Source organism: Natator depressus, chromosome 7, assembly GCF_965152275.1.
Source record: "Natator depressus isolate rNatDep1 chromosome 7, rNatDep2.hap1, whole genome shotgun sequence".
Taxonomy (NCBI): domain Eukaryota; kingdom Metazoa; phylum Chordata; order Testudines; family Cheloniidae; genus Natator; species Natator depressus.
Window position 1 is genome coordinate 50049970 of NC_134240.1, and position 14602 is coordinate 50064571.

Genomic DNA, 14602 nt, shown 5'->3' on the forward strand with positions numbered 1-14602 from the left:
TTTCTCAGCCATTTAAAGAAATGATAATCTAACACATACCTAGCTAGATTACTTACTAAAAGTTCTAAGACTCCATTCCTGTTCTGTCCCCGGCAAAAGCAGCATACAGACACAGACCCTTTGTTTTTCTCCCTCCTCCCAGCTTTTGCAAGTATCTTGTCTCCTCATTGGTCATTTTGGTCAGGTGCCAGCGAGGTTACCTTTAGCTTCTTAACCCTTTACAGGTGAGGGGATTTTTCCTCTGGCCAGGAGGGATTTTAAAGGGGTTTACCCTTCCCTTTATATTTATGAGAGTCATAGACTGCAAAGGTCCATATTCCTGACCAGCCCTTGTACTGGACAGGCAACTTGGCTGTAGGTTGCACTCTCACTTGGGCCTCTGGGTTGATGAATCTGGAGTCCACCAGGGATTGGTGGATAGCTGTCACTTGTGCTCCAGTGTCTCTCCACGCAGTAATCTTCCTCCCACCCACACTCACACTTTCCCCCTATGTTAAGGCAAATGCCTCCCCCTTCATTTATCACAAGGCCACACCGGTCCTCAGTATTTCCTATTGGCTACTGAGGCAGCTTGCCACTCAGTGTGCTGGCTTCTGTGGGTCCCATTTTCAGTGCCTGATTCTCCCCATGAAGTGTATGGGGTACCCGGCCAAATGGGGCTGTGGATCACACTGAGGACATCTTGCCCAAAAGCTAGACATGGCACTGCTGAGCACAGTCGCCAGCTTCCAATGGTCCCCAGGGCTGCTCAATCCCCTGCTCCACCCCAGGCCCCTTTCCCCACCTGACCCCTGACCCCCAAACCCCACCCCACCTCTTCCTGCCCCCACTCCACCTAGGGTTGCCAACATTCCGATTGTAGAAAACTGAACACCCCTGCCCCACCCCCTGGCCTGCCCCTTCTCCGAGGCCCTGCCCCTTCTCCGAGGCCCTGCCCCTTCTCCAAAGCCCTACCCCCACTCACTCCATCCCTTCTCCCTCTGTCCCTCGCTCATTTTCACCACGCTGGGCAGGGGGTGGGGGTTGGGGTGGGGGGGGTGAGGGAACCAGCTGGGGATGTGGGCTCTGGGAGGGAGCTTGGGTGCGGGAGGGGGCTCAGGACTGACACATGGGGTTGGGGTGTGGGAGGGGCATGGGGTGCAGGCTCTGGGAGAGAGTTTGGGTACAGTAGGGGACTCAGGGCTGGGACGGGGATTCGGGTGCAGGAGGGGGTGCAGGGCTGGGACAGGGGATTGGGCTGCGGGACGAGGTGTGGGGTGCCAGCTCTGGGAGAGAATTTGGGTGTGGGAGGGGGCTTTGGGCTGGGGAGGTGGTTGGGGTATTGGAGCGGGTGAGGACTTGGCGAATTAGGGTGCAGGAGGGGGTTCCAACCTGGGGCAGGGGGTTGGGTTGCAGCAGCGGGTTTGGGTTGCAGGCTCTGGGTGGTGCTTACCTTAGGCAGCTCCCAGAAGCGGCCAGCATTTCCTTCCAGCTCCTAGGCAGAGGTGTGGCTAGGTGGCACTGCATGCTGCCCCCATCCACAGGCACTGCCCCCGCAGCTCTCATTGGCCACAATTCCTGGCCAATGGAAGCTGCAGAGCTGGCACTCAGGGCGGGGGCAACACACGAAGCCCCCGTGGCCGCATCTCCACCTAGGAGACGGAGGGAAATGCCAGCCACTTCTGGGAGCCATGCAGAGCCAGGGCAGGCAGGGAGCCTGCCTTAGCCCTGCTGCACCGCCGACAGGACTTTTAATGGCCTGGTCAACAGTTCTGACCGGGGCCGCCAGGATCCCTTTTCAACTGGGCATTCTGGTTGAAAACCAGACACCTGGCAACCCTAGCTCTGCCCCAGGCCCTGGTCCCACCCCTTTTCCCAAGCTCCCCACCCCAGCCCCACCTCTTCCTGCCCCAAGCCCCGCCCCTACCCCTTCTCCCAAGCGCCCCACTTCCCCTTGCCTCTTCCCACCCAATCCCACCCCCTCCCCCAAGCACCCCATCCCCCCTCCTCCCCCGTGACTCCTGCATGCTGCGAAATAGCTGATTGCAGTGGGAGGGAGGTGCTGAGGAGGGTGGGGAGATCTGGCTGCTGGTGGGTGCTAAGCACCCTCTAATTTTTTTCCATGGGTGCCCTCAGCTTATGCTGCTGAGTCTAAGTCCCCTTTGTGGCTCTAGCCCTTGTAGACTGGAAACAAGCTGCCCCTTAACCTTCTCTTGGGAACACTGCCTTGCTTCGTCTCCTTTAGTCACTAACTGTCAGGCTGCTTTCCCTGACCTGCAGTCTTTCTTACTGCTCTTTATTGAACCCTTCCCAATTTGTAATGTGTGGGCATCAGATCTGGACAGAGTGCCCAAGAAAGGTCTTACCAGTGCTGTAAACAGAGAAAATCTCCTCTCTCTATTCCCTGCGTATACATCCGAGGATCACGTTAGCTCTCTTAGCTACAGCATTGCCCTGCGAGGTCATGTTCACCTGGTTTCTATTAGGACCGTGAGTCCCTTTCTGAGATGCTGTGCTCCAGGGTCCTGGACCCTGTTGTGATGGGATCCCCAGGGTGCAATCTGGGACCGTGGAACCGCTTGCCCTCTTAACTCTCCAGCCTGGGCTGTCTCTCACAATGCTTTGCTAGTGACAAGCAGCAAGCCCCTCCAGGCGCTGTTATACTTAACACAACCGCACGTGGAGCCCCACAGCCAGCTAGATTGCATGAATGCTCCCAGAGCTACTCATGAATCACACAGAGAAAGGCACTCGTCAAAATCCCCCAGCTCCCAATCTTGTACCTCAGGAATATACCGTCTTGCACTGCTCAAGGCAAGCAGTGCAAGTTTATTAATTGGTTCACCACTTCATCAATGGAAAGTGGATATACACCAGCCTTTGTAAACCTGAGCAAACACTCTTATCAAACACTTGGGCAAACTCACTGGTAAAGATAAACAGTTAAAGAAATTTATTGACTACAAAAGATAGATTTTAAGTTATTATAAGTGATAGGCAAAAAATCAGAGTTAGTTACCAAAATAAAATAAAATATAAGCACGCAGTCTAAACTCTCAACTCTGTTAGACTGGGGAACATCTAGATTTAAGCAGTTTTTCCTCACCCCACTGGATATTGCAGTCCTTAATATACAGATTTTATCCTTAAACCTGGGCTGGTTTCCTCTGTCAGAGTCTTCAGTCTTCTGAGTGTCTTTGTTGCTTGAAGCATAGGTGGGGGAAGAAGAAAGGCCAAGCATGGGGGGTTCTGTTTATACCCTTAATCCCAAGTGCTTGGAGAACGCAAGTCCAGGCATGTCTGGTGGTCATTGCTGAGTCACAAGGTGAAGCAATATCCTGGTGTGTCTCCTGTGAGTGAGTCATTGAATTGTAACTCCTCTTCTGGACAATGGCTGGTGATGTCTGTTCAGCACCCACCCAGGCGTTGATTACCTCTTCCATTGTCATTGTCTCTGGGGAGCTAGTATCTGGGTGCTTCCCAAACCCACAGCATATAATACATTCTCATAACTTTATATGCATTAATGATGTACATATTTAGATGGGACAGTGGGTTTCAGCAGATCATAACCTTTCCTATGATACCTCACATGGCATTCTTTATATACAATATCACAATTATATATAAATGAGGGGGTTACAGGGAGCTCCCCCAGCGTATACGTCACACTTTCCCCCTTAGTTTACTGCAAGAGGGTTGGTCACTGACTAACCTGAAGGCAGTTTGTGTTATGGTTCTTTTGGCATCCAGCCATTAAGGCCATGAGGCAGCATGCCTCAGTTTCCCCCTTCACACAGCAAACCAGGTTTGTTATGGTTTCTCTGCTGTGGTAAGATTTAAATCTGTTTACAGGTATTAACTGAGAAGCAGCATTAGCATAAGGTTTCTTAATATTACAAGTGTTCCCAATTACCGTTTCTAGCATGTCCCAAGGCTCTTCTAGCATAATCACAAGGTTTAACATAGTATCAAAATTCTTATCCCAAGACTTAACATTAATACCAAAATTTTTATCACAGATGGGTGTTTACAAGTATCTCTATGATACCACGCCATCTGTTCAGATAATCTATTTTGAGGTTGATCTGTTTATTACCCATGATGTCATTTGACTCCCTCCCATCTAATCAGTCACTGGCTTTTTTTTCCCCTCCAGTGTTCCGTTCTGCCTAGGTTCTTTATTTAATCATATTTCTGGGATTTTGGTACCTCAAGGTTTGGCGAGCTAGGGATCCAGGGGGATCCTGCATATTGGCTGGCCCTTTAGGGAGTTGTCTCCCAACTCCAGGACTGTACCTATGCAAAAATTCCAGCTCCCTTTTTGGGGTTACCCTGTGTTCCCCCCTCCCAGCACTGAGTCCTTCCCTGCCCCCTTTTCCTAGAGGGCTGTGATCTGTGCTTTCTGGGCTAGGTGTGAGATACAGCTGCTTTCTGTATCTCACCAGCCTGGGGGAAGACAACCCCCTGCCCCCCTCTCCCCCCCATCAGTTGGATCATTTGCATTCTGGCAAACTACCACCTGGCAATTTTCTGGTCTCAACTCCTCTGTTATCACAGGTGGTGGAGCTGCATCTTGGTTTAAAGAGACACCGTTACTTTCCAAAACTTTATCAGAAATAGCATCCTGAAAAACTGGGACCTGGATTGAGGTACCCTTGGTCACCCCTTTGTCCCTCAGAAGTCAGCTGTGTGGCTGCTTCCCTCCAGGAGATTGGATATACAGTTCCTTCTCAAAACCTGGGCCACAGGTTGATCAGATGCTGAGTTACCCATTGTCAAGGTTCCTTCCCCACTCTGAACTCTAGGGTACAGATGTGGGGACCTGCATGAAAACCTCCTAAGCTTACTTTTACTAGCTTAGGTTAAAACTTCCCCAAGGTACAAATTATTTTACCCTTTGCCCTTGGATTTCCACTGCCACCACCAAATTTATCTGGGTTCCTGAGAAAACATAGTTCGGACACGTCTTTCCCCCCAAAATCCTCCCAACCCTTCCACCCCACTTCCTGGGGAAGGTTTGGTAAAAATCCTCACCAATTTGCATGGGTAACCACAGACCCAAACCCTTGGATCTTAGAACAATGAAAAAGCATTCAGTTTTCTTACAAGAAGACTTTTAATAGAAGTAAAAAGGAATCACCTCTGTAAAATCAGGATGGTAGATACCTTACAGGGTAATTAAATTCAAAACATAGAGAATCCCTCTAGGCAAAACCTTAAGTTACAAAAAAGACACACAGACAAGAATAGTCATTCTATTCAGCACAGTTCTTTTCTCAGCCATTTAAAGAAATGATAATCTAACACATACCTAGCTAGATTACTTACTAAGTTCTAAGACTCCATTCCTGTTCTGTCTCCAGCAAAAGCATCACACAGACAGATACAGACCCTTTGTTTTTCTCCCTCCTCCCAGCTTTTGCAAGTATCTTGTCTCCTCATTGGTCATTTTGGTCAGGTGCCAGCGAGGTTACCTTTAGCTTCTTAACCCTTTACAGGTGACAGGATTTTTCCTCTGGCCAAGAGGGATTTTAAAGGGGTTTACTCTTCCCTTTATATTTATGACACCCATTCAGTCCTGGGCATCCTATCCCAAGTGACCAGTGAGGAGACATTCCCATACTCCCACTATTCCTTCCCCAGTTTCCTCCTCTGGGCCACCGTCTAAGACACATTTCTCTGTGCTCCCTAGAAAGGGGTCCATCCCTTCTGCAGCTACAAAACTCTGCCAGCTAACAACTGGGACATTTTCCTTGGTTACTGACAACATCTCTCCTGCCCCTGATCCTGAGGGCATGTTGCCTTCTGGTGGAAAGGTGCTAGTCTAAGCCCCTCCCATACTTGGAAACATGCTCTTCCCTGTGTTACAGAGTCACAGGAATCCTCACCCACCTCAGTGGTTTCTGAGATTCCCGCTGTGATGGCCTGGACACCCTGGGGTGTCACCTGGTGTGCTGGGATGCCACTGAGTCAGACTATTCTGCTAGCCTGGGCCCCCTTTTCACCTGGTCTAGCTGGGATAGGCTCCCCAGCCTTTTCCAGCCAAGCACGCAGGCAGGGCGACACCCACCTCCACAGAAAGACAGAGATCCGCTCTGGGAAGGCTCATCTTAAGGGGCTTGCCACAGCACCCAGGTGTCCACCCCACCCCCCGCTTGGAGTACAAACCCAAAATCATATGAAATTCGCTTCTTCCCTCATGTGGAAGAGGGTATGCACAATTTCTCTTCCCCCCGGTTAGAAATCACATACACTGGGTTGTATTATAATCCAGAAATACATTTATTAACTATAACAGGTGTATTTTAAATAGTTAAGGAGGTAGCACACAGAACAAGGCACATTACTAAGAAAATAAAACAGATCACGCAAACTAAGCTTAAAACACTAAAGAAAAAAGTTACATGTGAGTTCCCACCCTAAATATGACCAGACACCCTGCCAGCCTGGGCCCAGTTCTTTCCCCCTGTTCAGTCTTAGTTGTTTCCAGCAGTCATCTTGCATGGGGTAGCAGGTGAGAACTGACTACACGGATTACCTCACTCCCCACCCTTAAATAGGATTTGCATAAGGCAAGAGTCCTTTATTTCCTAGTTTAACCCCACCCCCCGCAGCTTCTCGTGGAAAAGTACAGAACTCAAGCTGGGTTCCAGAATCAGGTGACATGGTTACATGCCTCTGTAGGGCCCTTGTAGCCTGTCAGGGTTCCCTCCTGTCAGGGTTCCTTCCCCACTCTGAACTCTAGGGTACAGATGAGGGGACCCACATGAAAGACCCCCTAAGCTTATTTTTACCAGTTTAGATTAAAAACTTTCCCAAGGCACAAATTTCGCCTGTAAGGATGTTGGAGGGCCAACCTACCCTGGCAAAAATGTCTGTTAGTCCCTTGCACACACTTGTATCATAGAATCATAGAATATCAATGTTGGAAGGGACTGCAGGAGGTCATCTAGTCCAACCCCCTGCTCAAAGCAGGACCAATCCCCAACTAAATCATCCCCACCAGGGCTTTGTCAAACCTGACCTTAAAAACTTCTAAGGAAGGAGATTCCACCACCTCCCTAGGTAACGCATTCCAGTGTTTCACCACCCTCTTAGTGAAAAAGTTTTTCCTAATATCCAACCTAAACCTCCCCCACTGCAACTTGAGACCATTACTCCTCGTTCCATCATCTGCTACCACTGAGAACAGTCTAGATCCATCCTCTTTGAAACCCCCTTTCAGGTAGTTGAAAGCAGCTATCAAATCCCCCCTCATTCTTCTCTTCTGCAGACTAAACAATCCCAGTTCCTTCAGCCTCTCCTCATAAGTCATGTGTTCCAGTCCCCTAATCATTTTTGTTGCCCTCCGCTGGACGTTTTCCAATTTTTCCACATCCTTCTTGTAGTGTGGGGCCCAAAAGTGGACACAGTACTCCAGATGAGGCCTCACCAATGTCGAATAGAGGGGAACGATCACGTCCCTCGATCTGCTGGCAATGCCCCTACTTATACATCCCAAAATGCCATTAGCCTTCTTGGCAACAAGGGCACACTGTTGACTCATATCCAGCTTCTTGTCCACTGTAACCCCTAGGTCCTTTTCTGCAGAACTGCTACCTAGCCATTCAGTCCCTAGTCTGTAGCAGTACATGGGATTCTTCCGTCCTAAGTGCAGGACTCTGCACTTGTCCTTGTTGACCCTCATCAGATTTATTTTGGCCCAGTCCTCTAATTTGTCTAGGGCCCTCTGTATCCTATCCCTACCCTCCAGCGTATCTACCACTCCTCCCAGTTTAGTGTGATCTGCAGACTTGCTGAGGCTGCAATCCACACCATCCTCCAGATCATTAATGAAAATATTGAACAAAACTGGCCCCAGAACCGACCCTTGGGGCACTCCACTTGATACCGGCTGCCAACTAGACATGGAACCATTGATCACTAGCCCAGGTGTTGCTTAGAGCTACTGCTTCCGGCCATCAGGTGGCAAAATCCATGAAAGTCAGTATGTACTGATTTCCTCTGGGTGTCTTTTTTGGGAAAGGACCCAGAATATCCACAGGTACTTGCTGAAATGGAACCTCAATGATGGGGAGTGGCTGGAGAAGGGCTTTGACCTGGTCTTGGGGTTTTCCCACTCTTTGGCACACTTCACAAGACCGGACATAGGTAGAAACATCCTTGCCCATTCCCTCCCACGGGAACGACTTCCCCAAATGCTCTTTGGTTCTGTTCACCCCAGCATGGCCACTAGGATGATTGTGGGCTAAGCTTAAGAGCTTTACCCGGTACTTAGTTGAAACTACCAACTGTCTCTGAGGATGCCAGTCTTCCTGGTGTCTACCAGAAAGTGTTTCTTTGTATAAAAGTCCTCTTTCTACAACAATCCTAGATCGATTAGAAGAGCTGAGAGGTGGTGGGTTGCTCCGTGCCACCATCCAACCTCTCTGGAGGCTTTCATCTACTTCCTGTTCGGTCTGGAACTGTTCCCTTGATGTTGTAGACATCAGTTCCTCATTGGATTGTGGACCTGGGCTTGGTCGCTCTGGAAGCGATGCACGTAATGGGACTGTTTCCGTTGACTGTGAACCGCTCTCCGCTGGTGCACTATGTTGGGGTTCAGGCTCCAGCTGAACATCTTGTGTAGGGTTATCTCCTGCTGCCGGTGCAGTTTCGGTGCGGCCCTCTGGTGTTGGGGTTGCAAGCACTGGATTTAGTGCTGGCAATGGTTCTGGTGCTGGTTGTTCCACCGGTTCTGGTTCTGGGTCTGGCTCTGTCTGGGTCTCTGTGACTGGATCCACTACTGCTGTTGCAGACGTTGGCATAGGGTCCGGTTTCATCACCTCTGACTGGGCCCTGGTAGAAGTCTCCGGAACAGAGCTAGGTGTGACAGCTTGCTTAGCCTGGCTGCGGGTGACCATTCCCACCCTCTTGGCTAGCTTCACATGACTGGCCAAGTCTTCCCCCAACAGCATGGGGATGGGATAATCATCATAGACTGCAAAAGTCCATGTTCCTGACCAGCCCTTGTACTGGACTGGCAACTTTGCTATAGGCAAGTCAAAAGAGTTTGACTTGAAGGGTTGAATCATCACTTGGACCTCTGGGTCGATGAAGTTGGGGTCCACTAAGGATTGGTGGATAGCCGACACCTGTGCTCTAGTGTCCCTCCATGCTGTAACCTTCCTACCCAAACTCACAGTTTTCCTCTGCTCTGAGGGTACCTGGGAGGCATCTGGGCCTGAGGACCTTTGGTGTGACCCCGGTGCAATGAACTGTAATCTGTTGGGGTTCTTGGGGCAGTTGGCCTTTACATGCCCCGGCTTGTTACATTTAAAACATCGCCCAGCTGACTGGTCACTGGGGCGAGGTGGGTTGCTGGAGAATGGTGTGGTGGGACGATAAGGTGTCTGGGGTTTTCCTTGGGGTGTAGATGGGCTGCCCCCAGTAGTAGGGTGTGGTCTGAGGGTGTCCCTTCTGGTGTCCGCTCAAACTGCGACCAGGGTTGTTCCTCTCTCCTCCCTCCACCTGTTTTATTCCGGTTTGCCCCACCTCTCTGGCAGTCTGGGACTGCTCTCATTAATCAGCATAAGAAGCAAGATTTTCTGCTGAGTCCATTTTCTTATCCCATAAACACTGTTTTATATCATCATTGGACATATTCAGGAATTGTTCCTGAGCCATCAAATCACACACTCCTTCAAAGCCAGTGACACCCCTTCCTTTGACCCATTTAGCTAATAGATCCTTTATCTGGTTTACATAAGCCACATGACTTACTCCAGGCCCTCTCTTAAGGGTTCGAAATTTTACTCTGTAATTTTCAGGTGTAACTTGAAATTGTTTTAAAACCAAATCCTTGAATTTATCATAGTCAGAAGCCTCATCAATAGGCATCTTGTTGAATATGTCCAGAGCTCTTCCAGTCAATTTTGCGACCAATGTGGTCATCTTGTGAGCGTCAGGAATTTTATGGAGTGTGCACAGTCTCTCAAAGGTGAGAAAATATTCAGCAATATCACTGGATTCATCATACTGTGGACATAGTTGCTCCCATTTGTGGATTGTTGGGGAAGGATTGTTAGGGTTATTCAGTATATTCTGCTGAGCCCTTGCCTTTTCTATCTCCAGTGCATGCTTCCTCTCTTTTTCCCTCTCCTCCATTTCTTTTTCTTTTGCCTCCATAGCTCTCCTGTGGGCAGCTTCTTCTGCCTCCACCCTGGCTTTTTCTGCCTCCCTAGCAGCTTTTTCTTTGGCCATTTCTGCCTTCCTAGCAGCTCTTTCTTTGGCCGCTTGTGCATCAATCTCCATCTGTCTGAGTTCTACCCATCTTTCATGTTCCTTCTGTCTTTCCTCAGCCTCAAATCTGGCTAATTCCAGTTTTTGTTGGACATTGCTTTCTGTCATCCTAGCCTCTCTGTGTTTAAACTAGCTATACCCGAGAGTTAGAAAGGAAAAAAAAAACCTGCTTGTGAATTCCCAATTCGCTGTGCTGTAACCTGATACCTTTGCCTCTGATAGCTGTTCCCAGCCTACAGAAAAATCCTTTTGTTAAAAAACTAACACCTCTACCTCTAGGCAAAGAGACAGAAAAAGCTCTAGCTGCTTTCAGTTAAAAAAAAAACCTCTTCAGGTCTGTGCTTTTGGTTCAAAATGATCCCACTGCTCTGCCACCATGTCAGGGTTCCTTCCCCACTTGAACTCTAGGATACAGATGTGGGGACCCACATGAAAGACCCCCTAAGCTTATTTTACCAGCTTAGGTTAAAAACTTTCCCAAGGCATAAATTTCGCCTTGTCCTTGAACAGTATGCTGCCACCCCCAAGTGATTTAGACAAAGAACAGGAAAAGGACCTTTGGAGTTCCTGTTTCCCCCAAATATTCCCCCAAGCCCTTACACCCACTTTCCTGGGGAGGCTTGAGAATAAACAAGATGAGCACAAACCAGCCTTTGATTTTTAAGACCCAAAAAACCCAATCAGATTCTTAAAAAAACAGAATTTTACTAGAAGAACAAAAAAAGATAAGAGAACAACTCTGTAAGATCAGAATGGAAGATAATCTAACAGGTAGTCACATTCAAAACATAGCGAATTCCTCTAGGCAAAACCTTAAGTTACAAAAAGACACAAAAACAGGAATACACATTTCCTCCAGCACAGCGAATTTCACAAGCCAAAACAAAGAAAACCTAACGCATTTTCTAGCTAGATTACTTACTAACTTTACAGGAATTGGAGGGCTTGCATCCTTGATCTGTTCCCGGCAAAGGTATCACACAGACAGACAAAAGCCTTTTCACCCCCTCCAGATTTGAAAGTATCTTGTCCCCTCATTGGTCATTTTGGGTCAGGTGCCAGCCAGGTTACCTGAGCTTTTTAACCTTTTACAGGTAAAAGGACTTTGCCTCTGGCCAGGAGGGATTTTATAGCACTGTATACAGAAAGGTGGTTACCCTTCCCTTTATATTTATGACATAGCCATTCTTCACAGGCTGATCTGGATAATGGGATGGATTGCACCCTCAGCAAGTTTGTGGATGACACTAAGCTGGGAGGAGAGGTAGATACACTGGAGGGTAGGGATAGGGTCCAAAGTGACCTAGAGAAATTGGAGGATTGGGCCAAAAGAAATCTGATGAGGTTCAACAAGGACAAGTGCAGAGTCCTGCACTTAGGACTGAAGAATCTCATGCACTGCTACAGTCTGGGGACCGACTAGCTAAGTAGCAGATCTACAGAAAAGGACCTGGGGATTACAGTGGATGAGAAGCTAGATATGAGTCAGCAGTGTGCCCTTGTTGCCAAGAAGGCTAAGGGCATACTGGGCTGCATTAGTAGGAGCATTGTCAGCAGATCGAGGGAAGTGATTATTCCCCTCTATTCAGCACTGGTGAGGCCACATCTGGAGTATTGTGTCCAGTTTTCGGCCCCCCACTACAGAAAGGATGTAGACAAATTGGAGAGAGTCCAGCGGAGGGCAACGAAAATGATTAGGGGGCTGGGGCACATGATTTATGAGGAGAGGCTGAAGGAACTGGGCTTATTTAATCTGCAGAAGAGAAGAGTGAGGGGGGATTTGATAGCAGCCTTCAACTACCTAAAGGGGGGTTTTAAAAAGGATGGAGCTAGGCTGTTCAGAGTCATGGCAGATGTCAGAACAAGGAGCAATGGTCTCAAGTCGCAGTGGAGAGGTCTAGGTTGGATATTAGGAAAAACTATTTCACTAGGAGGGTGGTGAAGCACTGGAATGGTTTACTTAGGGAGGTGGTGGAATCTCCATCCGTAGAGATTTTTATGGCCCAGCTTGACAAAGCCCTGGGTGAGATGATTTATTTGGAGTTGGTCCTGCTTTGAGCAGGGGATTGGACTAGATGATTGGACTAGATGACCTTCTGAGTTCTCTTCCAACCCTTATCTTCTAGGATTCTCTGAATGAGTAACTAACCCATCCTTCGGTTATCTGCCAACACTCCCCCTCCCCCGCAGCTGCATGTCACCAGCACATGTTACTCACAAGGACTGTACATTTTCTTCCAAATCATTGGTAAAGATCTGGAACAGCAGTGGGCTGAGAACAGATCCCCACAAGAAACCCCCCCCACTGGCTGATGATTTCCTGTTGACAAGCTGCGATGGCTGTCCACCCCACACAGGACTGGAAGGGGTTAAGGTGGCCAGGCAGGCCAATTAGCTGCTGAGGCTGCACCTGGAGGAGGAACTTCATAGCAAACAAATATTTCAGCCAGGCTCCTCGGGCTGGCAGAGAAAGCTCTAACACCCTCCAATGGCTTGACATTGAAGCTGGACAAAGTCAGTCTGGAAATCAGGCTTACATTTGCAACAGCTGGAGGAATTAACCATTGGAGCCATTTACTGGGGTCCTAGTGGATTCCCTGGCACTGTCAATTTCTAACTCACAACTGGCTCTGCTCTAGGAAGTGTTGTGGGGCCACTCTCTCACCTGGGCCAAATAGGCTCAACCGAGCTGATCACAGGAACCCTTCTGGCCTTCAAAGCTGGAATCTATATAAATAAACTCCAGTGCATTTCCTGTGAATGAGGTTCTAGAGTAGGGTTGCCAGGCATCTGGTTTTCGACTGGAACACCCGGTCGAAAAGGGACCCTGGCGGCGCCAGTTGGCACCACCAACCTGGCCACTAAAAGTCTGGTCGGCAGCACAGCAGGGATCCGGGCCTAAGGCAAGCTCCCTACCTACCCTGGCTCAGTGCGGCTCCCAGAAGCGGCCGCCAGATCACAGCAGCCCCTAGGCTCATGGGTGGCCTGGGAGGCTCTGCCCATGCCCCAGGTGCTGGCTAAGCAGCTCCCATTGGCTGGGAACTGTGACCAATGGGAGCTGCAGGGTTGGTGCCTGCAGACAAGAGGGCAGCATGCAGAGCTTCATTGGCTGCCCTGCATCTAGGAGCGGTAAGCGCTGCCAGGACTCCACACCTCCTCCCACACTAAAACTCCCTCCCAGAGCCTGCACCCCACAACCCCTCCACACCGCAACCCCCTGCCCCAGCCCTGAGCCTACTCCTTCATCTGAAACCCCTCATCCCTGGCCCCACCCCAGAGCCCACACCCCCAGCCAGAGCCCTCATCCCCCTGCCCCACAACCCCCTGCCCCAGCACAGAGCCCTCTCTCACACCCTGAACTCCTCATTTCTGGCCCCACCTGGAGCCTGCACTGCCAGCCCTGGGCTCATACCCCCCCATCTCAACCCCCTGCCCCAGCCCAAAGCCCGCTCCCACACCCCAAACCCCACATCCCCGTCCTCACCCCAGAGCCCGCACCCCAGACAGAGCCCTAACTCTCCTGCTCTAGCCCAGTGAAAGTGAGTGAGGGTGGGGGAGAGCGATTGATGGAGGGAGGGGGGATGAAGTGAGCGGGGGTGGGGCCTCTAGGAAGGGGACGGGCAGGGGTGGGGCCTTGGTGAAGGGTCAGGGCAGGGGTGTTCAGTTTTGTGCAATTAGAAAATTGGCAACCCTACTTTAGGGAGCAATCTGGATTGTATGGGGTGTGGCTACATTGCAATGAGACCTGTGGCTGGTCCATGTCAGCTGATGCAGGCTCATGAGGCTTGGGCTGTGGGGCTGGAAAACTGCAGTGTAGACGTCAGGTCTCGGACTGGTGGCTAGGCTCTGGGACCCTCTCCCATTGCTCTATTTTGCAGAGAACCATGTTGACTGGGGTTAATCATGCTGCCACGTATTTATTCTTTGCTACTTCTGTCAGCCATTCCATGGCTTTGCCCAACTGTTTGCCCAACCCTGTTTGCCTTTTCCAGGTGGTGGCTCAACATTAGCATATGTCCAGTCCCCTGGGCCTTGCCCCGTATATCATCGGAGGGGTAAAGGGAGGAGGGGGAGGTAGGGCAGGCTCAGAATTTCTCCCTATTTTGTTCTTATGTTGTAGATGGTGTTGTTTTACAAACAATCAAGCAATTGCAGAGCCAACCTGGCTGTCACCGAGAAGCCAGGGTTACAGCAGAAAGAACTAGTGCTAGCATGGGCTGGATGCAGGGAAAGCAGCTTTGCTGTCAGGGCCCAGAGCTGCAGTGGGGTTACCGGGAGCTACCCTGTCACTCCCCTGCAGGCCATGCCCTGACCCCAGACAATGCCCAGACCCCAGGGC

The 14602-nt window shown here is 49.9% G+C and overlaps 1 protein-coding gene across 2 annotated transcripts in view; it reads left to right on the forward strand.

The window, feature by feature from the left end:
• BSN (bassoon presynaptic cytomatrix protein) overlaps positions 1-14602 on the forward strand; it is a 476585-nt gene that overhangs the window by 441321 nt on the left and 20662 nt on the right. The window lies entirely within an intron of this gene.